At 39.9% G+C, this 27,073-nt stretch overlaps 1 long non-coding RNA gene across 1 annotated transcript in view; it reads left to right on the forward strand.

Annotated features, from left to right (window-relative positions):
* The first annotated feature begins 3,958 nt into the window (after positions 1–3,958).
* Positions 3,959–27,073, forward strand: part of LOC149996381 (uncharacterized) — a 50,924-nt gene continuing 27,809 nt past the window's right edge. Inside the window, exons 1-2 of the long non-coding RNA XR_016507496.1 lie at positions 3,959–4,057; positions 24,104–24,198. This is a non-coding gene — a long non-coding RNA (uncharacterized LOC149996381). The remainder of the gene's footprint in view (positions 4,058–24,103; positions 24,199–27,073) is intronic.

Genomic DNA, 27,073 nt, shown 5'->3' on the forward strand with positions numbered 1-27,073 from the left:
TCAAGATAAACCACTCTAGTCCTAAAACTACCCAGGGATTAATATAATGCTTTCTGTCCTAACAATCAAAGCTAAACTAATTTATTCAGCTGCTGTTCAGAGGAGCTCCATCTTTTCCCCAGCATGTTTTCTGGGTCCCCACTGTGCTGAGGATGCTTGATCAGGTGACAATAGAGGAGGACCGACACCTGCAGAGCCCGTGAAGGTGGGCGCTGGAGCTGAACCTTCATTTCTGCAGGGAGCAAACTCTGCTCTCCTCGTCATACCCCCTCCCACGTCATCATCACAGGAACAAACACATCCAGGGTGCTGGCTCCACTTAAGCATCTTGGACTTAGAGACAACATACAAGTAACATAGTCATTGAAAAGCCCTTTGCTAGAGGTGGGCCGCTTGGCTTCGATTCAACACATGGCTTTCTCCACTGTTCATCTCTCTTGGTATTTAGGGTAGAGCTGTTCTTGACCTCTTTCTTTTTCTAGGTACTCTGGGTAGAATTAGTTTTTGTTTATTTGTTTTTAAATACATCTTTAAAATCTCTATGACTATTCTTGAAGTTTTCAGAACTCATAGCTACTTTGATCACTTTTTCCAGGCACCGTTTCAATCCAGATACTTTAAAGGAATGGGGCCTAACACTTCAGAGCTGGCACACACATGTCCTGAATAAGAGTTCCTGTTCTCTGAGTTTAAAGCAATCTGATTTGGAAGGAGTAAGAGGTCGCTTGTGTTTAAAAATAGCCCACTAACTATGGGAGGCTTTTTCTAATTACTGTGGAAAGATACTTCCGGGCTTTATTAGCACCCACACCATAAGCTATAAATATTTTACAGCTTGTGGGCATAAATCTATTTTGTGGTAATCTGGGACATTCATTCTAAAACTATTTGATCAAGTCAAATATTGTGGATTCTTAATGAACAATATAATTATTATATGTAACTTAGTGAAACAATAAGAGCTATAGAGTTCATTTACCTTTTCAAAGAATATATACGAGTATATATCGCTGAATCATTTTATCATCCCAAAAGCTTTGCCTCCAGTTTTCTTCCTAATTAAATCCACCCCTCATGCTGTTGCTAGGATCTTTGCCCACAACACACCCATGAGGCTGAGACAGGTACAGGAATTTATGGCATTTGTAAAAATCATTAGAATGCTGGGGTAAGAGCTGAACCTAGGCAAGAAGGGAGGCACTTAGGAGGATATTGATGGATAGTGAGAAAGTGGGAGGACCAATGAAGTAGAAGCCATGAGGAGACTGAAGGACCTTTCTAGAAGAAATACTTGAACAATTGAACCAGAAGGATATGGGTAGTCTGGGAGCTTGATGTTGGCATTTAAGATTTTAGAGGTGGCACAACGGTCCAGGGTGCAACTACTGGGGTGGATGACTGAAGTAGAAAGGGGGGGAAATCATTTGAGAGAAGGAGGTAAAGAAACTAAGTTGCCAGAGAATTAAAATGGTCTTTCCTGGAAATGTAGAAGTTACAAAGAGCGACAGGATCTGGAGCACAGAGGAGGACTGGGGGGAGTGACTAGGAGATGGCAGAAACGGGGGAGGAGGTGTGTCCACGTCCCGGGGATGTCAGAGGGCAAGGGGGAACAATGGCCTGAAAGCGGCAGAGGGAAGCAAGTAGGACTCCCACCTTACCCCTGGGCCCCTGGTTCCACAGAGCATAGAAGAGAAACAGCCTTTGATGGCCATGGGAGAAGGGCCTTCAGAGAACCTCCACACTGCAGAGGAGAGGCTGTGACACGGAAGAGCTTCAGGAGGTAATAGCGGGGGGCTGCGTGAGAGCTGCACACTAGGGGAAGCATGGCTGAGAGCTCAGGTGGTGAGGGGTGCTGGGGCTGTGGGGCCCCTGGAGGGAACTCGGAATGAACGGAACGTTTTAAAACAATTTTTCCCCTCTCAGCAGAAACCATTTTAATCTGTGGACTCTTGAGGAAGGGTGCTATATCTTCAAGGGAGGCCCCTGTCCCCACACTTCCTTCCCAGGAAGAGAAACAACTTTCATGTTACCCAGGGTTGGGGATGGAGTTATTTGGACCACTGAGCCCCCCGCCTAGGAAAAGCAGAGAATGAGCCTTTGGTGAAGGGGGGCAGAGAAGGGTGTGGTGGAAGTTGGAGAGGGAGCCTGGGGAGAAAAGGACAAGGCGGGGTCCCAGCCCAGCTCAGATCCCTGTGTCCACCCTGGGGACCGTGGGACCCTTCTGTAAGAGAGTGCTGGTTGTCAGGACCGGGGCAGGGACTGTACAGAACCAGAGCCTGGACTGTGGCCTGGCTCAAGTCCCCTGCTGAGGGAGAGCATCAGCCCATCTGTACCACAGCCCTCACCTGTTTACTGCCTAGGTAGCTGTGGTTGCTGGCACAGTCCCTAGTAAGGGACCTTGCACATGCGTGGTAGGTGCTCAGTATATGTTACTGGGTCCATAAAACACCCTGTGAGGTAGGTGGAATAGGTATCATCTTCCGTTCTTTACTCTGGGCGATTCTGGGGCATAACAAGGTGAGGATGATACCCGTCGTCGGCAGCCGTCCGTCTCGAGAGACGATGGTGTAGCTTCTTAAGAGTCTATCTGCACCACCGAGAATGGCTGTGCAGTCCGACTCGGGAGTGACACGGTATCTGTCTCCTCCCGTGTTGAATCGACATCTTGTGATGACGCTGGAGTGTCCTCTCCAGTGAAGCTGAAGCTACAGAGCCTGGGCAGGGTGATATGGAGGGTCTGCTGTTGCCCATGCAGCAGACCCCCCCTCTCTTCGCAGCTGAAGGATCCAAGGGAAAGACGGAGTCAATACAGCTTGGCTTCAGGTGCGCCGCAGGAGTTGCCGGTGTTGACTACAACGTCAAACCGCCTTAGGGACTCCGGCTCCGGATTTTCTGTCGGGGTTTACTCCCTTAGCCTTTCCCCTGAAGAGGTATGCCGCAAGGCAGCGGAGGTTTTTTGGAGTCAGAGTTTTCCTTCTCTGATATGCCCTGACTGGAAGATCGAACCAGCGACACTTAGCTCGCAGGCCGACGCTCAATCCACTGAGCCAAACCAGCCAGGGGGGATGATACCCATACGCTTACTTAAATAGTAAGTGACAGAGAAGGAGGACGAATCCAGGCTTCTGGTGGATGGGCATTATTGCCATTTGTTTTAGCTCCGTTATACAACCCCCCTGAATAAACAGAATGGGGTATGTCAGAAGAGAGAGGCAGAATTTTATGGTCCTGTATTAGAATTATCCTTTTTGTAAAGAGCCAATTTTCTGTAAATCTTACCCCTTTTGTTTGTATAAACAAAAGGTCACCTTCAAGATAATTTCCTGATAAAAACACTATAATAACAGCAGTATAAAAACCAGAGTGGACAGCACTTGGGAGACGATGTACAAAATTAAAGTAGTTGTAGAGTTAGGTTGGGATTATAAGTAATATACCCTGGCTTTCTTCAATCTTTAATTTATTATTTTTATGTTATATTTTCAACAGATATGCTTAAGAAAATCTCAACCTTACAACAAGGCAACAACTAATGGCATTTATTGAATTGCTGTTAAAAAGAATTGGAGATGAAAAAATATTTTCTTGTCTCTGCCCCTAGAAGATGGGTAGAATGTTCTTTAGGTCACAGCAGCAAAAGGCCACCTGGGGATTAGCTGGGGACTCTATGGGTTGAATGCCACAGTTGTAGGTGCCTTTTGTGACTTTGTTCATGGAAATGCAATTGAGGAGGAAGCAGAAGAAAGTAAGGAGCTGGGATGGGGAAGACGGGAGCGGGGGTAAGCTGCATATGATATTAGCTTCACATCATTATCTTCAAACACTACACATTGCCATGGCTCCCTGCCCAACTCCTGTCAGCTGTCACCCTGCCGTCTCCAGCTGACAGTTCCTGAGTGAATTCTGATTAAGGGCGATGATATCTTAGGACATTCAGATCCATTCGTGGAGGGACTCAAATTAGTCTCACTGCCATTGGCTGCAAGGCCTGGGGGCCCAGGGCATCCTCAAGCCCCCCAAACCAGTTCCTTCCCCTGAGTCCTACATGGAAGAGAAGGTTAGTAAAAGTTATGCCTGACCAGTTCATTTCTGCTCTTAGAAGGTAGAAGAGTAGTCACTTTTAGGGTGTGTGGGTAGTGCCTGGAAGGGAGCAAGAAGGAATTTCTAGATGCCAGTCAGGTTCTCTTTCTAAATCTGGGTGTCACCTGGGTGTGTGCAGTTGATGAAAATCCACTGAGCTTTGTAAACTATGCACTCTTCTGCATGTGTATTATAACTCAATAAAAGGTCAAAAGAAACAAGAAGATAAGGAAGGCAAGGAGATAAAAAGAAGGGAGAGAAGAAAGAAGCATGAAAGCAGACTATAAAGCCAGATCAAGGAGCTTGAGCCTGGTTCAGTAGGCAATTGTGTGCCTCTCTAGGTAGTTCAGACATGGTGACATGGCAAGAGCATTATTACAGGAAGTGTAGTTTGACTGTGAAGAGCAGTTTAAAAGGGATGAGGCTTAGGCAAGAACAGCAGGAAGAGTCATAGTAACCTCAGATTGGGTGGTGATGACTTAGATTCGATGAGTATCAACAGTGGTGATGTTTAAGAGGGCAGGGGGCCCATTTTCAAGGTGAGCTATTATATAAAAACCAATATGCTGCACATGCTGTAGGTGGCTTTACAATATTGCAAAATATTAAAACTTGCTTTGTTTAAATAGTAATCATAATTCTTGCAGGGCCCTAGACAGCTAGCTCACTTAGATGTGCTCAGTTCCATGAGCTAGCTCCTGAGCTCTGGGCCTGGCTAGCCTCTACTTCCAGATACATGCCATTTGTCATGGGGTACTGACAGAGGACCTTCAAGGGACTCTAACACAGACCAGCCACATGACAAACAGCATGGACTTTGCTTTTTTGTTTTGTTTGGATTTGTTTTCAAATACATGATGATAGATGAAACCACTAATTTTTTAGGAACTCTTCAAAAGATTAATTTAATAGTTGAATATCTGAGATTGAAAAGAATATTGCCTTCCAAAGTACAATAGATAATGAAGATTTTAAAGATTGGTTTGAACAAATCAAAGCTTGACTTTCAGAAAAACAATATGAAGAACATGTTAGCACAGGGTCCTTAGTAAAATTTAGATTTATGCAAATCTTCAATTTTCCATAATCCAAAATTAACAAACTCAGAATGACACAAATTTGTTGAAATGTAATGCAAACTAAACATTTTAGTGCATCTTTCTAGAATTTAACAGAATGTTGACATCTAATTTCACATTATGCATCTCTTTTGATTTCTGCATGATGAACTAACAGGCAGAAATAGATGAATCACTGACACATGGGCTTTTTCCAACTCCCAGAAGAAAAACAAAGGTTCTCAGTCAGAGATGAGGAAGGAGTTCATTTGGTTTATTAGTTTGCATAAATCCATAATCATGTACACAACTAATTTGTATGTACTGCACAAACTGAATTATTGTTATTTAGCTTTGCTGTGATACTTGTCATTGAAACATAATCTAATTTTATTAAGTTCCTCAAAGCCTTGGAGAGTCTTAGTTATAAGCTGGTTCTCTGCTCATTAGCACTGACATCTATGGTTTGTTTATGTGGATTATTTTTTGGCCTCCTGTCCTCAAGTTAACACCCCTTTGTTTCATAATCCATACTGTCATTGTGCCCTCTTGACCCAGAAGAGAGGCCGATGAAAGAATGTATTGATGCCGACTTTACAGCTTCTATGAGGAGGCAAGAAGCCTGAATGCCTAGTCACTTGGCTCTGATTTCTTTGGAAACAAAGAAGAAAAGGGAAGAAGTGAACAAGTATTTAAGGCCTTCATGGACTCATCCTTAAGCACTGTAGTATGCTGTGTGATTAAGCAGTACATAGCACATAGAATTCAAATGGTGACATCTACCAGCAAAGAATGACATGCAATTCTTAGCATGAATCCAGAGTATTTCATTAATTTTCTGAGAGTACTAGAAATTATTTTGCTAGTTGATAGACTTCATTTTTGTTTCTAATACATAGTAGAATAAATGTGAAAGTCAAAGTGATTTTTACCCCCAGAAAAATCACAAATTACTTAGAGTTTGAGTGCCAGCCTGGCTTTCTAAATGTTTACATTCACTGCACTGTCTAAACATGGTCACCAACAGTCCTATGTGGCTATTGAGTACTTGAAATGTTGCTAGTGTAGATTGAGATGTTTTTTAAATATAAAATACACACAAGATTTTGAAGACTTGGTGTGAAAAAAGAATGTAAAATAGTTCATGTTTAATTTTTATATTGATTACATATTAGAAATTAATGTATTGAATATATTGGCTTAAATGAAATATATTCTTAAAATTAATTTCACTTGTTTCTTTTCACTTTTTTTACATACTGGGAAATTTTACATGACAAGAGTGGTTCACCTTATGTTTCTGTTGGACAACACTGGTCTGCACAGACACAGTGAATGATTTAGGGGTTGCCAGATTATGTTTCAGACACACTGTGATAATGTGCATGCTGTCTCTTTATAATGTGGGCCAGTCATTGGCAAGCCTACATGAAATTACAGTAATTAAATTTACCTACTCTAAGCTTGCTAAAACAGAAAAAGGTTATGTAATATATTTTTAGTATACATAACTACAAAAGAAAAAGAATGCCATGAGTTATGAGAAGGGAGTAAAGTGTGAAGATGTTGTATTCTTACTAAAATTATAAACTAGGCAACATTCTACTCTATTGAGAGAGTTTGATTGTTTTCCAACTTCCTAGTAAGAAGTTTTTATTCATTTTCATCAAAGATTTCAAGGACCACTGAAATATAATTAGATCTGATTTACCTTAAGTAAGAAGTTAAAAAAAAAATCCTACATTGTTTCTTTAACAGCACTTGTAATTATCTGGCTTTGGTGAAAGCATTTATGGTTTCTTTCTTGGAAATGTTTCCTTAGTGACTATTCATACACCATTCCAGATGGATGCTTCAGATTTGTTACTGCTTACTGCCCTTTGGACTGAAATTTCATTTTGTATGATGATAGAACATGAGAAAACTAATCAAAAGAATGTATACTTTTCTTGTCTTAAAAAAACCTTTCCATCTCTCTCCCTGGGAATTAAATATGTAACTCTATATATAGCTTACAATATGCAGTGATTAAAGTCCAATATCTGTCAAATTACTATTTGTCTACTGTTGTTTTCGGAGAAATTCAGAACCCTAGTATAGTCAGCCTACAACACACAGGACATAATGTACCTTTCAGCCTTGTGCACTAGACAGAATTTCTCCATGCCAAGATATTTAGAACCTCCTCATTCCTCCTGTCTGGATGGGGTCATTTTAGTCATGAATTTAAAATCTAAAAAATTACCTCTTTATATATTGTTTATTTATTAACATAGATTTATAATTATTTTTATGCTTTTGTCTTTTAAATTTTGTAGAATATAAAACATGAAACTATCACAAGAAGGAGGAGGAGGAGGAGGAGGAACGGGAATGGGGGGGGGGGGGAGAAGGAGGAGAAGAAAAGGACATCCAGACAAAGCTACCTACTGATCAGAGCCCCTCTGCAGCCTCAGGTCCCCTAAGAAAATCAACACCTGAACACTGTTTCACTGATAGCGGTTGTATCCCATTACCTGGCATGTTGAGAATCACCCTTGTAGACCTCTTCTGAAAGCTCCTCTACCTTAGGACAGCCTTGTCTCATTATCCCCTTGACACTACCTCCTGCAGGCAGAGTCTTAACCCGTTTCTCCGTCTCTCTTCTGGTTCTCACTCCAGCTGTAAATCAGGCAGTCATTCCAAGAAAAGGGTCGTGAGGCCTTTGCCTCTCAAGACTTACACCATCCAACACCATCAGATGTGTTTCTGGGTACGAGCTTTTAACTGGCACATATTTTTTAAAATTTGTTTGGTTTTTGCCATTAAACTCAATTCTCATACTTTCGCGTTCTCCTTTTGGGAATGAATTTAAATGAGTGTGGTTTGATCAGGTCACCTCTCCTAAACTTCACAGATAAGCAGAGAAAAGGCACTCCCTGCATAGATTATTTTCCCATGACGGACGAGACCCGTGTGCTTTTATGGTTATGGTGGTGTTTTAGTTTTTGTTTGTTTCCTTCCAATAATTTTATCTTTGCTTGCGTTTTATAAGAACATGAAAGTTCTGCGCTCATTCAGGTTAAGGGCCCACATGTAAGCAGCCCTTAACCTAGTTATGCTTTCTTGTGAGTTTCCTGCGCCCCCGCAGCGTGGTGCTCACTCAGCGTGAACACTCGGCACCTGCGAACTTCACGCACCACTGCAGCTGCCCTGGGAGGGCAGTGCCCTGAGAACTCAGCCAGCCCCTGCTTATTTGGGAGGCTCTCTCGGTCTGGCAACAAGAGGTCTCCACGCATTCCTCTTCCATGGATCTCGACAGCACAGCATCCTTTATCCATGTGTTTGTTTTCTGGATCACAAAGTTGTCTCTGATGCTCCAAATAATAATTTCTGGAGGACAGAAATTTTGTTTTCTGTTTTTTGCAATGTTTATTTGGGATGCGATTCATATAACATAAAACTCGCCATTTTAAATGGATGTTTTAGTACACCCAGTGGTTTTCAGTATATTCACAATGTGATGCAACTGTCACCACTCTATAATCCTGAAACATTTCATCACTTCCGAAAGAACCTCCGTACCTGTTAGCAGTCACTCACCATTCCTTCCTCTCTCCCCATCTCCTAGCAACCACTAATTACTTTCCCTCTGTATGAATTTGTCTATTCTGGGCCTTTCATATAAATAGTCATACACTATGTGACCTACTCTTGGCTGGTTTGGCTCAGTGGATTGAGCGTCGGCCTGCGAGCTAAGTGTCGCTGGTTCGATCTTCCAGTCAGGGCACATCAGAGAAGGAAAACTCTGACTCCAAAAAACCTCCGCTGCCTTGCGGCATACCTCATCAGGGGAAGGCTAAGGGAGTAAACCCCGACAGAAAATCCGGAGCCGGAGTCCCTAAGGCGGTTTGACGTTGTAGTCAACACCGGCAACTCCTGCGGCGCACCTGAAGCCAAGCTGTATTGACCCCGTCTTTCCCTTGGACCATTCAGCTGCGAAGAGAGGGGGTGTCTGCTGCATGGGCAACAGCAGACCCTCCATATCACCCTGCCCAGGCTCTGTAGCTTCAGCTTCACTGGAGAGGACACACCAGCGTCATCGCAAGATGTCGATCCAACACGGGAGGAGACAGATACCATGTCACTCCCGAGTCGGACTGCACAGCCATTCTCGGCGGTGCAGACAGACTCTTAAGAAGCTACACCATCGTCTCTCGAGACGGACGGCTGCCGACGACGATTTATCAGTTGATGGACATTTGGATTGTTTCCACTTTGGGCTATTCTGAAATATTGTGCTATAAACATTTGCACACAAGGTGTTGTGTCAACATGGTTTTAGTTCTCTTAGATATAACCCTAGAAGTGAAATTGCTGAGTCATATGCTAACTGTATGTTTAACTTTTTGAACAGATGCAAAATTGTTTCTATAGCTCCATCATTTTATAGTACCAGCAGAAATGTATAAGGGTTCCAATTTCACCACAACCTCATCAACACTTGCCATTACCTCTCTTTTAAATTATAGCCATCCTAGTGGGTGTGAAGTGGTATCTCACTGTGATTTTGATTTGCATTTCTCTAGTGACTAATTATGTTGAGTACCTTTTAATGTGCTGTTACGCATTTTTTTTGTTGTTGTTGTTTGTGGAAAAACATCTATTTAAATCCTTTGTCCATTTTAAAAATTGGATTATTTATATTTTTATTATTGAGTTGATGAGTTTTTTAAATCAGATATATGATTTGCAAATATTTTCTCCTGCTCAATTCTTGATTGTATCTTTTGATCCACAAAAGGTTTTAATTTTGACGAGGTTCAATTTATATATATATTTGGTTTCTTATGCTTGGAGAACCCTTTTTAAAAATTAAATCTCTGTGGAACCTGACTCTATAAAATGGACAAAAAGCAAAGGGGGTCTGGTGAAGCAAACATGGGAATCCCGTATCTCTGATGACAACAGGAAGCATCAGGATTCTACAGCATCTGATAAGGTTATGAAAACCTTTCAGGCTAATTCTAAATATCAGATTTCACTCATAATCCTTCCTGGTGCCCTACATAAAACATGATTTACTCTACTGTAAATCATTGGGAAAGAAAATAAGTCAGTGAATGTCAAAGTGTTCTATGGACTTAAACGGGCAGAAAAAAATGGAAATCAAATATCACAGACTATTAATAAAAAAGAATATTAAAGACTGTCTAGTCTAGTGCCATATTATGTAGATGTAGTCATGAAGAGTAATTTTAAAAGTGCTATCTCTTAAAGATCACTAGGAATCCTGAAGACTCAGGGATTCTGTGAGATTAAAACTATTTCACAATACTTTTAAGACATTATTTGCCTTTTTTACCCACATTCTCTCACCAGCATAAAATAGAATTTTCCATGATATTATTATTCTAATGGCTAATGTGTGCTTGTGTATTCTCATGCTTTATAATTTTCTCAGATTTAATTTATAATATATATCTAATATACATATATCCATCTATCTATCTGTCTATATATCTACCTGTCCATCTATCTATCTGTCTATGTATCTACCTATCTTCCTACCTACCGCCTATCTCTCACATAAACTCCAGAATTATAACTGATTCAAGAACATTTGGTGAGTAAGATATTTACATGGTCTCAAAGAATCACTTTACAAATTATTAATTATAAATGAAATATGTACCTTTCAATGGAAACTTCTGATGATCACCTTAATCTCCTTATCAAAACTAGTATCACTAATAATGTAGGATCCTGACATTATGTGCCTCCTGATGCAATGCTATAAGCACACATTACCTACATAGTATAATTAAAAACATTTATCCTGAATCTAACCATGAAGACATAATCAGAAGAAATCCATTCTATGGAGCATTTTGAAAACAAACAAACAAACTGACCAGAACTTTTCAAGAAAGTTAATACCATGAAAAACAAAACAAATAAAAACTGAACCAAGTTGATATACCAAATATGAACTTTGATTGAATTATGATTTTTTAAAAGGACAGATATAAAAGATGTTTTTGAGACATCAGAAAAATTTGAACGTGAGTCAAATATTAGGTAGATTAATGTTAATTTTGTTAGCCATTTTAATGGTATTGAGGTTGGGTAGAAGAATGACCTTATGCTGAGAACCTGGGGAATAAATGTTAGAATGTCTGCAACTAACAAATCATTTGGTTAAAAAGAAAAAGTCAATTAAAAATATATAGGGAGAGAAATAAAGTATGCAGCAAAATATTAACCCCTGGTGAATTTAGGTAAAGATTATATGGATGTTCTCATTTAGGAAAAAAAAAAAAAACCTTTAAAAATATTTAGGGAGAGAAAGTGTGGAAACATATAACCCCCAATGAATCTAGGTGAAGATCATGTAATGTTTATTATTCTTTTAACTTTTCTGTAGGCTTAAAAATTTTTAAATAAAGAATTCAGAGATAAGTTCATCACCCCGTAACTGAGAGATCAGAGAGTAAAATAGGTGCAAACCACTCTGACTTACTACTTCTGTGCACAGTGGCCTGGCGGTTCCTTTGTAAAACCAATAGGCCAGTTTAAGAGATAAGTTAAGAGTGGTTGTTGACACCGGCACTCACTGGCCCCCTCAACAGAGACAAAAGCAGATCTCTCTGAGGGCACAGAAAGACTTATAACTGTTTACACTAAGACAGTTAAAGAGCAATAAGATGAATGGCAACTAGGTGAAGTTTTTTTCATTTGAAATATCTTAAATACACAGGAAAGTAAAGAACATAATTTAACCAACACCTGTTAGTCATTACCCAGCTTTAACAAAGCTTAATATTTGGTCAGATTCACTATAGCTTTTTTTTAATATACATTTATCATAATATGCATAATATTCCACAATTTGCTTTTCTTGCTTAAGATAATTTTGGGGATGTAGTCATGTTAATATCTATAGCTCCCCTTTTAAAATAGTCACTATCATATAATATTTTATCATGTGAATATAACCCAATTTATCTATGCATTGCCTTATTGATGAACATTTAGGCTATTCGTCAGCCTATTTTTTTTTTTAATTATTGCAAACAGTGTTGCAATAAATATCTTGGTCCATGTTTTCTTGTGCTTATGTGTAAAAGTTTCTCTATAAATGAAAACTAAAGCTGTGTTACATTTAGCATAAGACAGGTTCCTTTTTTTTGTGCGATCTTGTCTGTGGTGCACTGGGCCAGCTTACATTGAGTATGAGAACCAATTGCTAATATTTCAGAAATTTACAAGCCACTTGCTTAACATAACTATTATTAAAAATCAAATTACATAAACTTATAATTAAATAAGTTATATTAAAAGTAAAGAGAAAATTCAAAATTTTTTACCTTCTAATTATTTTACAACAGTTTACCATCATCTATGTTTTGGGGTTACTCATATCCATTATCTTTAAATGGTGAAAGTCCTACATGAAGAATGGTGTGCTGTTTCACACATGACTTCACGACTCTGTTCACCAATATCCAGTTGGTCGAACTAAATCAGCCAAGAAAATGGGCAAACACTAATAATCAGTGCTTGATTTATTGTTTTGTCGATTGCCTAGCTTTAAGAAAATAAATGGTGAAAACGTTAATAATGTAGATTAAACTTAAATGTGCTTTGTGTCTGTAGTTGTTATACTATGAATAGCACAAAATACTGAGAAAGTACTCCTCCAGTTTGCGAAAACTACTATTTAATGCAGCAAAGAATTAGCTCACATGAATAGCAAGTAAGTGCAGTTGTTACATCTGTTTTATCATCTCACTTTGCCTTACTCATTAGCATAAATTAAATATCAACTAACATTTCTGTCAGAACTACACTCATTTATCAGTTGTAACTCTGGGTTGGGTACGGCTTCAAGGATTTAGCAAAAATCAGCTTTCTGCTGATTTTTGGTTATATGGAATTGATAATAAAGGGTATTGCACATTTGATTATTTCTAAATTTTGTGCTATATATCCTTTATGTCAACAAAATTTAAAATAATATATTTCCACATACACACCTACAAATCATTTTTTTCAGAGCATGCTGCTAAACATTTACTGGCACACTACTGCTTGTGACAGTATTATCACACATAACATTTTCCAATTAAAAAGTTTGGTGGACGTAGGGATAGTAAATGCTATATCTTTGTAGTTTTAATCTACATTTCTATGAATACTGTATTTATTTTTTTTGGCTTTTGCAATGAACTACCACAAACTGTGTGGCTTGAAACAATAGAAATTCATTGCTTCTGTTCTGGAGGTTAGAAGTTCAAGATCAAAGTTCAGCAGGACTGTGCTTCCTTTGAGACTCCAGGTAGAATCATTCTCTACTTCTTCCTAGCTTCTGGAGGTGGCTGTTGATTCTTGGCATTGCTTAGCTTGCAGCTGCACCTCTCCATCTTTGCCTCTGTCACCACATGGTGTTCTCTCCGCATGTCTTTACACCGACTTCTTTTGAGGATACTAATCATATTGGATTAAGGGCCTATCCCACTCCAGTATGACTTCATCTTAATTAATTGTATCTGCAACGACCCTACTCCAATAAGGTCATATACTGGGGGCTAGGACTTTAACACATCTTTTTCAGGGGACAAAATTCAACTCGTAACAATACTAACAAAGAATGGATTTTTGTAAGATCATAAGAAAATCTGTTTATCTTTGATTTTAATTAGAAAAAAACATAGTGAACATTACCTACACTCCCTTTCCATTCTATTCCTCCTGTCTTTCCCAGTACAATATGATTTTTAGAGTATTGAGGTGATTACTGCATAAGAATTCTTTGGATACATAATTCTATCTGAAGGCAAAAGTGCTTCCAGTAAGGATACTAGAATAGAGATTGTGTGCAGTCTTCGTGACCAGAGAGATTTGAATTTAAGTTTCAGATTTTATTAATTTTGTGACTTTGGGAATATTACTTCAACTTCTTAAAACTTCAGTTTTCTCATTTGTAAAATGGGGATACTAATAATCTATTTAATAATGTTGTGAAGATTTTATGAGATAATAGACTATACCTGACATGTAGGAAGGGCTCATTAAAGGAGCCATATCATTGCTATTGGTTTTGTTGTTGCTTTTTTTTTTTTTTTTTTTTGTTACTTGATAAGTCCCAGATGAATAGTCATCATTGTTTTAAATATTTGTTTTTCATATGTTGGAGTGTGTCTGCCGCAGGTCATTACCCTGGAAGCCAGCACTTAAGATTCACAGGCAGGACATTTCCTGGGATTACCCTCTGAATTACCACCACAGGGAAACAAGAGCAGCAGGACCAGACCAAGGGGGGGACCATGCAGTCACAGCTGTGGCTTCGCAGATCCTGTGGGGCTCTCTGGAGCTAGTTCGTCCATATTGGAGCAAGGGAGCTAGACCTATACATTCCCACATCCACCAGTCATTGAATATGGACTTCCCCTCGACAAGGGATGTGAACTTGGACAAAGTGGTTCCCTTCAGTGTCTGGCAATCCAGGAGAGGGACTGAGGTGAGAGCTGCCAGCTTGCCAGCACTTCCAGCAACTGAAGGAATGAGTTTTTCATTCCAAAAGGGAGGGGTGGGCAGGGTGGGCAGTGTGGTACAGTATTCCCTCACTTGTCGCAGGTATTACATTCCAGACCCTCCCACGAAATAGGAACCTTAAATTTATTCTACACTCTTAAGCCTACATGACTTTAACAAAATATGTATACAGTACCACAAAATCCTGTGATATAGTGAAAAATTTGCAATAAATAATTAAATTAATATTTTTAAAAATCGCGCGATACAGTGAGGCTGTGATAAACCACGATATAGAGAGGGACGACCGTAATCTGAGTAGTGCACCACAGCGCCTCTGCCAGTATCCAACAGATTTGGGGTTTTATGCCTGTCCCCCAAAGAGCCGCCTTCTTCAATAATTTTCACAATCAATCTATTAATCTTTCGTCATAAACCCAATTAGTGAATTCTCAGTTCCTTGTTCCACACGTGTTTACCTTAGGTAAATAAGCTTTTGTGGAAGCCTGACCTCGTCAGAGAAGCAGCAAGGCTTATCTCGCTAGTCAGTGATGTGCCAAAGCCTCACCGATTTTCACTCAGAGTAGACAGCACGGCCCAAAACTTCTCCTCTGCCTGAAGGCTGCAATAGTGGATGTGCTGTGTTCTGCCTGGATATACGAAGCAAGAACAATCGCATGAACTCAGCAATTCCACTCCCCTCCTCTCCGTAAGTCCACTGATCCTTGACCCATGACTTCATCTGGAAAGTTTCAGCTCCCAAGTTTGCCATGATCACTTTAGTTTATACCCTGCATACTAAAAAAAAAAAAAAAAAAAAAAAAAAAATTAAAAAGAATAAAAGACTTGAGAGGAAACCACCCTTGTCCCGATTCAGCATCTGACACCCTGGCAATCGAACTGCTAGCACCACGGGTCAGTTCACCACCTGCCATCCATCTGGTCATTTTTCTTTCTTGACTGATGACACATGGCAGTCTCCTTTCTTAGCATGACCCTCTTCTTTCTTGATCTCCGGCCAGCTCTTGTCTGGTGATTCCAAAGACCTCCAGCTTTAGCTTGGAACTCTTGGTTTCCAGTGTCCGTCTTGTTTTGATTATTGTTACCCTAGCGTTTTTAGTTGCTGCCTTATTCTTTTGGATCATAGTTATTTAGGTCCTTTCTGACCTGTAGCAACCATTGGAGAAGCCACTGATTGTCCTGTCCCAATAGCTACTCATGTTTAGAGCAGTGCCTCTGTTTGGTCAGAGATAGCACAGTTCTCCTAATAGAGTAAGAGCCTCTCAGATTAGAGCACAGAAGGCAGGATGAAGTGGTGGAAAGAGTGCTGGACCAGGAGTCAGAGGCCTAGGGACTGGTCATTAAACCCTGGATTGTCACAGCTGGGAGGGACTTAGAGATAATATAGTTAAAACCCATTATTTCATTTAAAAGGGGGACTAATGCCCAGAGAAATGTGTCTTGCTTATATCACAGAGCTATGTAGTGGCCAAGTTTGTATGAAAATCTGATCCTTGATACTAGTTTCTTGGTCTCTATTCATAAACAGTATGACCTTGAGCAAAGAGATCTTTTTATGTCTCTGAGCCACAATTTCCTCATCTCGCATAAGTTGTTATGAGAATCAGACAGCATCACATATGTAGAAAGGATTTATAAAGACTTATTTTATGAAGGTATAATAAGTATAACTCTAAGGTCTTACATGCTATCTAAATGCAGTATAATACAAAGTCTCTCAGTAGCATTCTTGACAGGTTATAGGTGTTTAGATATAGATCTTATTTTTCTTGTGCTTATTTTTTGAGGTATAGTATCTACATGTTAAAAGAAGAGACAAATACCTGTCACCCTGCTAAAGTCAGACTTAAGTTATATAAGATTTTGATGAATAGTAAACTTTGCTGCAATTTTCCTGATTACTCTATTTTTTCCTCTTAATCTATAAGGTGATTTCAGTGCAAGTACATATACACAATTTTTTTATATATTTACTTTGGTATCAAATAATTTGTGTAATTTGAAGGAAAAGGAAAGTAACCAGAATATAAGAGTTTGTCTCAATCTTCTGCTTTAAAAACAAAAATATAGAATAGAGGGAAGGGCATAAGGTTTGGATTAAGAGGCTTAGACTTGTGAAGGCTTGGATTTATGTGATTTGGGTAGGCCTCGCATGCTCTCTCAGGTCCCTACCGTATCAGAAAAGGGAAATGATAACATTCCTATCGCACTGGGTTGTGATGAAGTCAAGAGAGAGAGAATGTACCTGAAAGAGTTTTGTAGACTCTGGAGCAGAGTTCAAACTTCTACTTGAGTTAGCAGACAGGTTTAGTTTTTGCGTGTGCTATTGGCCCACACACTGCTTTAACATTTTTTTTACTTGTTTGTTAACCTTTTTCAAAAGGAGATTTTATATGAAAACCTGGATTTCTGTCTCCTCTTGTCTGTCCTGGATTGACATTCCCAGGAACACAACTATCAGGGCAATCTACCTGCCATGGAGACCAGGTGACAGCTGAGATTGATCACTGGGCCTGCCTCTTGTTTTTATTACACTGGAATTTTTCTTGTAACAGAGTGAAGAGGAAAGTGAAGCATTTCTTAGATTCATGTCTTTATCAAAAGTTAAATAATGAAAGCTAGATTGAGAGGATAATACGTGGCTCAGAAAAAACAACAGAAAGTATGTTTCTTTGCAGAAACTAAGAATACACTCACATATTTAATATGCAAATAAAGTGTATTTGTGTTCAAAGCATGTCCTAACATGCCTTTATTTAAAAAAAAAACACCCAGCCTAAATATTTCTGACGCCTATTCTAACATGTTATACAATGTTAGCAAGTATTTTGTCAGCATCCACTTACCTGTTATTTACTTCTCTTTTATTTAGCAGAATATAAATTGCTTTTATGGTCACTAAATTACCCTGTGACCTTGAAGCACTCTGTTGTAAAATTTTGCAGTATTATCTAATACATTTCAAATGTCCACAAGCTCAGTATTATTTTAAATATTCCCATATTTCCAGCCTTAGTTTCAAATTCATAGTAGAGAATATGGATTTAAAGAACAGAAAGACAGACCGTAGTTTAGTAGATTCACCATCTGCTGCAGGAAATCACTGTACAAGATGTAAAAATGGACTTGTAGCATGAGATTATTTGTGAAGTCCAGAAACCAGTCAGTATGCATCCCCTCCTGGAAGATACCACTATGGGATTTTATAAACTTCCTTGTGGGTCATACATTCTAACTTTATTTAATGGTATTTAAACACATGTCCAAACCCCCAGACTAGAACTTCAGAGTTACTTTTGAGTGATTCAAATGGTATAACCACCTCTCTTGTTCTTGTGGTCTTCTATTACCTGATGAGGTTCAGAGTTCTTAATCTTACCATGGCACCTTCAAGAGCTGGGCTTTTGTGTATCCCATTAATCTCAACTTTGATCATTTTATACCCTGTTCACACTCCACTAATTCATTCATGAAGTTCACAAATATTTATTGAATGTCTATAATATTCTGAGTTATTCTGGGTTCTAAGGATATAGCAGGAACAAAACAGACAAAAATCTCTACCCTGTGGAGCTTGTATTTTGGTAATGGGTTGTAGGTGGAAGATAATAACCTAAATATGTAAAATATAGAATGTGTTTTATAGTCATATGTGGCATGAAAAAAATTCAAAAGAAGAGGATAGGGTAAGAGGGGAGATTGCAATTTTATGCGGAGGATAAGGAAAACTTGCTGAGAAGGGTCATTGAGTAAAACCTGCAAAGGAAGAGCAAGTGGGTCTACAGGAGGCTGGAGGAAGAACTCGGATCTTTTAGGTGAAGAGTGGGCCAGAAGCGGGAGCAGAGGGAAGGCAGGCAGGATGAGGGGAGGGGAAGCGGCAGGTCATTGAGGGCCTCGGTTGGCCACAGTGAGAACTTTAGCTTTCACACGGAGTGAAATGGGGTCATTGGGGGTTTTGAGCTGGAGAATTACATGATCTATCTTACCATATGAAGAGCTCACTCTGTCTGCTATACTGAAAATAGGTTGAAGTGGGGTAACCTGCGAGAGATGATGGTGGCATGGACCAGGGTGGAAGCAACAGAGCTGGGGAGATATGATCAGGTTCTGGGTCCTTTCAGTGAAGCCAAAACGATTTGCTGACATTATGGATCTGGGTTATAGAAACGATTTAATAGTGAATCCTTGGCATTTGGCTTGAGCACCTGAAGGACGGGGTTGCCATGGACTAAGAAGAGGAAGACCATGAAGGAGCTGATGAAGGCTGTGTGTGTGGGAATAAGAAGCTCGATTTGGGCTGCCTTTAGTTTGAGACGCTTACTAGAGAGCCAAGTAGACATAGTAAATAGGCAGAGGCAGCCTGAGATAATTATCCTCCATACCCAGGAATAGCAGCATTCTTGTGTTTCCTTCAATACCTCATTCTTTCAGGTTTAGATGCTGTTTAAACTTGCTTAAATGTGCTTTGTTCTCAGCCTATATTTTACCACTTACTGCACTGCATTGTAATTACTATTTTAACTTACCTGTTCCTTTCACTATACTGTCCTGCTATTCACCCTCAGCATAATGTCTGATACAAAATAAATAACTTTTAAAAGTTCATTGAATAATTGAAACTTAGGAGGGACATGATCTCCTACATTCAGTTGTTAGATTTCTTGATAGATGTTACTACTTTTTCTTCCCAAACAAAAAGAACGGTTTGGCACATATTGTTTTAATCAATGCGAATTAAATTCTATTTTTGTTGATGTGCCCTTCTTCATATTCCCTTGGACATACAGTTTATCAAGCATGAGTAATATCTGGCATACAGAGTCTCTAATAGCTTCCTTTTATTATTAGATCAATGATTGTCTGAATTATTGAGAAAGGAAATATCTAGAAAGACAATGCCCAATTCCTTGAAAATGGTTACTAAAGAGAAGACGTGGCATTATAAAACCATTAACAATGAAATTGCTTTGGGGGCACTTGAATCCTTCTTTATGGTAACTTGGAATCATCTATAAAGCATATTTTCAGCCAGTAACTTAGTAATGATAGTTTGGCTTCTGAATATTAGATGCATTTAGTGTGTCTTTATCTAAATGTTTAGCCCTGACTGGTGTTGCTCAGTTGGTTGGGTCTCATCCAGTGAGAGGCAGAGGATCGCCAGTTTGACTCCCAGATGAGGCACATGCCTGGGTTCTGTCCCCAGTGGGGACGTGTGCAGGGAGGCAGCCAATGATCTTTCTCTCACACATCAATGTTTCTCTCCTTCTCTGCCTCCCTCCCTTGCCCTCTCTCAAAAAATAAATCAATAAAAATCTTTAAAAAATAAACAAAAGTTTGGCATATTTTGAAAGACACATTAAAAAAAAATTCATTTTAACAAATTTCCCCTCATACCTCCCTGCCTTTCCCAGCCCTCTCCAAAGCCTAACCCAGTTCGTAGCTATTTCCCCATTTTTTCATAGCCTGTCTAAGCCTTAATATATATTTATGCTTACATCTATTCTTTTTATGTAAATAAAACCCTACTGTGTAGTTTTTTTTCTATCATATAGCTTTCTTTCACTTAACATATCTTAATCATTTTTTTAAAATAATAGGATGTAATAATAGCATGTTTATCAATACTATCAATGTATTTTTTTCTTGTCAACAGCTCTGTAACATCCCACTGTATAGATGGGCCATAATCTAATTAAAAATATCTTACTGTTGGGCATTGAGTGTTAGATATTTATTATTACAGCAAAAAAATGCTACACCGAACAACTTTGTGTATGTACACACATATATGCCTATATACATAGATACAGATACATAAGCATTACGTACCTGTAATATATATGTGGGTATATGTATATATAAGTATACTTGTGTATATGTACACAAAGTTTTTCACATATATATTTAATAAAAACTATCTGTGGGATACTTTTTAAAAGAATATTTGCTGTTATAATTTTTGACATATAATTGACAACTCTGAGAAATCCAACAAGATAGATACCCTGTTGTCCATGAACACATGCTGCACAAGATTTAATCAGGACTGGGATTTCTATTATGGAAGCTTTATGAACCAAGCCATCTACACTCATTTTTGAGATTGCTGGCTGGCTAAAAAGCAAGTAGCAGATGTTGACCTTGCAAAGATTAACTTAACAGAGTTGAAATGGATTCATATTCAGTCACTGTTTTCATAGCCGTTCTGGCCAGCAGAGGTGATGTCATGGTGCTTCACTTCACAGGCTGGTGCTCCAGCATGACTCACACCTAGGCCCTGAAAGATTCCATTGTCGTCTTGTTCCTGGGTGGAGCAGGGATTTGACTAACTCACTGACTCAGTCCCCAGCAACCCTCCAACATGCCAATGGAACTTCCAAGTGGGGACATTAACTCCATTACAACCTCCTCTCCAGCAAATAGGTATAGGTATGAGGAGCCTCAAACTAAGATGGTTTTTGCTGTGCAGAGTACAGCTTATTCTTTTTTAAGAAGATTTTATTCATTTATTTTCAGTGAGAGGACCAGGGAGGGAGAAAAAAAGGGAGAGAAACTTCAATGTGTGAAAGAAATATGGATTAGTTACCTCTCACATGCTCTCAAATGGGGACCAAGAATCAAACCACCGACCTTTCGGTCTGCAGGACAGTACCCAACCCTATGACTTACACCATTCAGGGCAGAATGCAGCTTATTCTTGAGGTTTGCCATCATCTCGTCCTGCCTCCCCTACCCACTTCCACCACCAGCTCCCTAATGGCACTTTAAATGCAAAAGAGTCACTTAAGATTAATTCGATAGGCATGGCACGAATAATATTCTGACTAAATATTTCAGTTAAATCTATGTGCTCAATTATAGCTATATAACTTATCTGTAAATAAATTCATTCCAGGGAAAGTGCAGTTTGAACCCAAACCTCTCCTTACTAGGGAGATGATAGTTCCACAGCTTGGGTGAGCAGGCTTCATGTTTTGGTTGGGTTCCTGATTTTTTGCTAAAGCTCCATGTTTTCCTTATTGCTTGCAGAGTCAGTTTTTGCATGCTCTGGTTGGCATGGTTATGACTGTTACAAGATAATTTCCTTGATGCCAATTCATGATCTTTTAATTTTTTCCTTTACTTTCTCCTTCCTTTCAAGAGATGCTGCTGCTTCTCTCTAAATATTCTTTTTTTCTCCTCATTTTTCTTGGAGGGTCAGCACCTGCATTAAATCAATGTCTTGTCTATGTTTGTTTAGATCCTTCTGTCTCACCAGGGGTGTTTTTTTGTTTTTGTTTTTGTACCAGATCTTTTCCTAGTGGGAGAGGTTATCTCTCTGACATTTAGGACACCTCATTAGTGGGTTAGAGAAGATTGGCTTTCAGGGAGCATCATTAGGAAGACTGCTCCCTCCCCAACACACACATACCCCACACACCTGCATCAGGGAGCATCATCAGGAAGACTGCTCCCTCCCCAACACACACACACACACACACACACACACGCCCCACACACCTGCATCATAAAAACCACTTCAAAGTGCCAGAAAAGTCCCCTCAGCATCTTCCCTCTTTAATCCTGCACTATAGCCTCAAGCTGTCCTGAGGTCTGGAATATTAGCAGATGGGAGGGACGGGCAGACATGCTTGAGCAGAAGAGGTGAAGCAGGAAGGAGGTATGTCCGTTTCATTACCTGATAGAATGCTATTACAGGTGGGACTGAATAAGAAGGCTATGATTCAGCTCCTCGGTGAGGTACTTATTCTTAGCCACAATTTTCAGTTTCTGCTTCTTTTCCTAAAGTCTTCCAAACTGGTGAGTTGGAAGCACAATATGCCACCTGCAGGAACCATTTTTTTTATTCCGCCCTCTCCTCTTCATTCTATGCTTTGAAAGTGCAACTTGTCAGGGAGGAACAATGGTATAGATATGCTATATCTCAATACTCATTGACATTTAATCTCACACTGACGCTCAGTGTAGGGGAAGGAGATCTTAATAGGAGACCTGGACTGTGGCATCGATTCTACCATTTTCTGGCTAGGTGGCCTTGAGGAGGTGGTCTAACCTCTCCTGCTCTCCTGTGCGTGACTGTCTGAAGGCAGAAGGCTAGCTCGGGCCTCTCAAGCTCCCTTCTATCTCTAATGTGTATGAACCAAGCACTTAGTTTAATTGGTTACTGCCCTCATCCTCTCAAGACAAAAAAAGGGAAGTACAAATAAGTGATTACCCAAGTCCCATGAGGTAAAAAAGATGACGTTAATGGAAAAGCTGCTGCAAGTCAGACTAGATGACCCTCCAGACCCCCTGATTTAAGTATATTACTTTTACTTAGAAACGATGACATAATAGAAGGGACATGAGATCATGCAGCATGTGTTTAGCATGTGCCTGGACATAGGTATCAGGAAACAAGTGCATCTCATGAAAACAATAATGGTTTTGTTGTTAACTTTTTATATAAATTTCCTCAGGTGATGTATATAGTCAGGTATATGATATATTTATATAGTTTCCACCTAGCAGACAGACACATTTTAACTTAATATTATATGGTATCTCTCTATGAAATGTGCCTCATTTCAATTCCTCATAATTATGGACTAACTTTATTACAACAAATAAAAAGTTTAGGGACACGTTTACTCAGGAGACAAGAAGATCTAGTAAGAACAGTATGTATGGGCTTTTGGGCTGTCTGGAGATTTTGCTGGCCACAAAAATTAAAGACCTTGTAGTTAGACACAGTGCCACCTTTGAAGCAGGGACACTTTCTGCTCTCTTGAGATGTTACTTGGCATTTAAAGCCTCAGCTTGTGCCTGGCCTACTCCAGGGCATATCTGCCTGCAGATGCATAATTAAGTCTTATTCACAATGAACTTCCACCTCTGTTTCTTTACCAGGTAGTTAACTTACAATGTCAAAAAACGTGAAAGGTTTGGCTTGAGTGGTGCCCAGACTCAAAGCAGCAGAATGCTGAATTTGATCGTAACCTTCAAATGCAAGATTCTGTCCATCTTGGCTGTCACTCTCAGTCTGCTCTAGCACTGCTTATATACTGCCCCCTCCCACTGAAGTGATCTGTCCACTTCAGGCTCAGCCCACGTGAGGAGATGGAAGTCAGGCCTGGCAGCACATTTAGAGCTTCTGCACACCAGCACGTGGGTGCTGGAGCTTGCTTCATGCCCCAGGTCTGTGGTATGGGATGTGAGGGCCTGAACAAATGCTTACATGATGCTCACATGAGTTGAGGGCCTCAGTATGTACCCACTCAATCTGTACCTAGAGAATCTGTCTGTTGGTCCTACCTCATTCTAGGGTTTACTTCTATCAGTTTAGATCATCAATAGCTCACATAATACCTGCTAGTCTATTCCTCCAGGTGGGATACCATTTCTGTAATGGCTCCTATCTCACCAATATCTGCCCTTTACCCCCAAAGACTGGTCCTGGAGTCAACCCAGAGAAACTTCCTGGATCTGGAATTTACCTGTTCTGAGAACCATGGCTTCCTCATTGCCCCAGAAGCTCCCCAAGGTGAGTTCTTTTGTGGACTAAACCCTGGACTTGTGAATCAGCCCTGCATGACAGAGCCTTGGTGACCTGGCCCCAGCCTACCTCTGCACATGCACCTCCCTGCCATCTGCGCTCACCATCCACTGGTTCTTCTTCCTTGCCCCTTGGGTCTGTTAAACTTGGTCCTACTTTTGGTCCTTTGCACTAGCTGAGCCCTCTGCCCTATATGTTTTCCCCACCTAATTTTATATGATTTGCTCTTTCATACCACTTGTTTCTCAAATTCTATGTCACTTCTTCAGAAAGGCCTTCCCTGATGTCCCAATCTCTTTCACATCACTCTTTTTGAAATATTTCCAGATCATTTACCACTAACTGGCATGTTTGTATTTATTTTAATTATCATGGGTCGCTTTGTCAATCTCTGGCCCCTTAACCTCCTCTGTATCCTACCAATTTAAGCTCCATGACAGCAGGACCTCTCTGGTTTCAGCCTCTGCTTTATCCCAGTACCTAGGATATCTTGTGGTATATAGGAGTTGCTCAATAAAACTTATTAAGTGAAGAAATGTCAGTTCCATCCCGAGTAAAAGAGAGGACAAAGACCCTCACTCTGCTAGTTCTCCCATCGTGGCCACTACATATCACCTCAGCTCACACCATCTTTCCCATTGGGCATACCTAGGACCTGCAGGTTTAGTCTACACAGCATAGAATAATAGTCCTGCATATTGTCACAAGAACACTGCTGTTTTCATTTTTTAAATACAATTCAGGTATAGTAATAAACTAATGAGACTTTTACTATATACTCACTTCTTCAGCACATTGTTAAAATTTTCCTTTCTAACTTTCTAAAGTTTGTTGATCACTACCAAAGCACAAATCACATTCCGGGGCATTCTTGTTTCTCTCTGTCTCTGCCCCCAGCAGCCCTCCTTTTCCTTGGCCAAGCCTGGGGACTGCCATGCCGGGTGGTGCTGGATGGAGCAGAGACACTGGGGAGAGGAGCTGATGGGCTGAGGCAGGAAAACGCCATTCCCACGTTGCCCCCACCGCCAAACTCTAATGGGCTTTCACTCTTGGGACCAGCCAGATACAAACTTCCAGGACACTGAGAATTGCCCGTAGTGAAGGCAGGGTGAATGATGAGTTGGGCTGACTCAGTGAAAGAAAGAAACTCCAAAGCACAACTTGAGGTGATGAAGTGCAGCTGAAAACTGCTTGAAGAAAGGCTGGAAAGCCACCAATCTCTTAGGTTGCCATAAGGAAAGGAGCATCTCTGAATAAAAGCAACTCACAGGACAGTCTGATCTCACACAGATATGGTTGAACACAGGGCTTTTATTCTAACCACATCTACACACACATCCATAGATGGAAGTTATTGTCAAAAGTCAGGCACCGATATGGAGCACAGAATATCTGTGTAGGTAGTATACAGAGTATGCCATCGGAACTGATAACAAGATTTAGGAGATTTCGAATGAAATCTAATGCATGCTACTAAAATCCTACTTGTGATTCTGATTCCTAACAATTACATGAACTTTGAATTCTATAGAGCATTTTCTCTACATTATCTTGCTTGATCTTTAACAATTTCATATAGTAGGCAGAGCAAATAATATCATCCTTAGAGTTGAGAAAATGGAAACTCAAAATGGTTAAGAAAACTACCACAATGTCCTACATGTCTTCAGATTCTCTTATAGGTCCAGTAGTTTCAGCTGAATCTAAGAAACCACAATTTTTCTAAGTTTTAACTTAGAATAACTTATGTTGGCCTAAAGGACTTTCCATAAAACTATAATTTTTTTTTTCAGATTTAATGTGTTTTATTGATTAAAATATTACATTTGTGCCAATTTCCCTTCCCTCTGCTCCCCTCCACCCGGTGGCCCCCCTCCCTCCAGTTGTCCCCCCCTTTTAGATTATGTCCATTAGTTGTGCATACAGTTCCTCCCAACCTCTCTCCGTCTATTCCATTCCCTCCTACCATGATCCCCAATTCCTATATCATCTCCCTCCCTCTCCCCACTCCCCCTCCCTGTTGACCTCCCCCCACTATGCTTCCCTTACCCACAGTTCCTTTTCCACTCTCGTTGCCTGTTTCGTTTGCCTTTGTTTCATCTCCCTAGCTTCTGTTTTTTAAACCAGTCCCTTTAACATCTCATATAACAGTGGTTTGGATCTAATGAACTCTTTCAGTTTTATTTTGTCCTGGAAACACTTTCTCTGTCCTTCTATGCTGAATGACAATTTCGCTGGATAGAGTATTCGTGGTTGTAGGTTTTGGATTTTCATTACTTTGAATATTTCTTGCCAGTCCCTTCTTGCCTGTAGGGTTTCCCTTGAGAAGTCAGCTGATAGTCTAATTGGGACCCCTTTGTACATAATTCTTTTCTTCTCTCTTGCTGCTTTTAAGATTCTCTCTTTATCTTTAATTTTTGACATTTTGATTATAATGTGTCTTGGAGTGGTTCTCCCTGGGTCCAGTCTCTTGGGAACTCTCCTTGCTTCCTGGACCTGCAGGTCTATTCCCTTCCCCAAGTCTGGGAAGTTCTCCTTTATTATATTTTCACTCAATTTTTCAAGTTCTAGTTCATCTTCCTCATTCTCTGGCAAACCAATGATTCTTATGTTGGGCCTTTTATAGCTGTCCCAGAGGTTTCTGATCCTCTCATTGTTGCTTCCTATTTCCTCTCGCTGCATTGGTTGACTGCTTGTTCCTTCTCCATATTCCAGTTTGTTGAAATGAACTCTGGATTCCTCACCTTCTGTCTCGTATGTGGTTTTGTTCCTTTCGTTATGAAAGTTTTTCGCTTCTTTCATATCTTTTTCCTGCTCTTTTGTGAATTCTGTAAGCCACCTGATAACAATGGCCCAGAACTGA

This window comes from Furipterus horrens, unplaced genomic scaffold, assembly GCF_987537825.1.
Source record: "Furipterus horrens unplaced genomic scaffold, mFurHor1.1.pri manual_scaffold_12, whole genome shotgun sequence".
In the NCBI taxonomy this organism is placed as follows: Eukaryota; Metazoa; Chordata; class Mammalia; order Chiroptera; family Furipteridae; genus Furipterus; species Furipterus horrens.